Here is a 474-nt window from a genome sequence, read left to right on the forward strand (position 1 = left end):
GAATGAGGATGAGGATGAGGATAGGATGAGGATGAGGATGAGGATAGGATGAGGACAAGAATGAGGATGAGGATAGGATGAGGAGGAGGAAGAGGAAGAGGAAGAGGATGAGGATGAGGACGAGGATAGGATGAGGATGAGGATGAGGATAGGATGAGGACCTGATTGAGGATGAGGATGAAGAACAGGGTGAGGTTAGGATGCGGATGAGGATAGGATGAGGACGAGATTGAGGATAGGATATGGATTAGGACGAGGATAAGATGAGGATGAGAATGTGGATGAGGATAAGGATAGGATGAGGAGGAGGATGTGGATGAGGAAGAGGATGAGGACGAGGTTAGGGTGAGGATGAGGATTAGGATAGGATGAGAATTAGGATAGGATTAAGAGGAGGATGAGGAGGAGGATGAGAATGAGGAAGAGGAAAGGATGAGGACGAGAATGAGAATGAGGATAGGATGAGGATGAGGA

The sequence above is a fragment of the Lupinus angustifolius genome, chromosome LG06, assembly GCF_001865875.1.
Source record: "Lupinus angustifolius cultivar Tanjil chromosome LG06, LupAngTanjil_v1.0, whole genome shotgun sequence".
In the NCBI taxonomy this organism is placed as follows: Eukaryota; Viridiplantae; Streptophyta; class Magnoliopsida; order Fabales; family Fabaceae; genus Lupinus; species Lupinus angustifolius.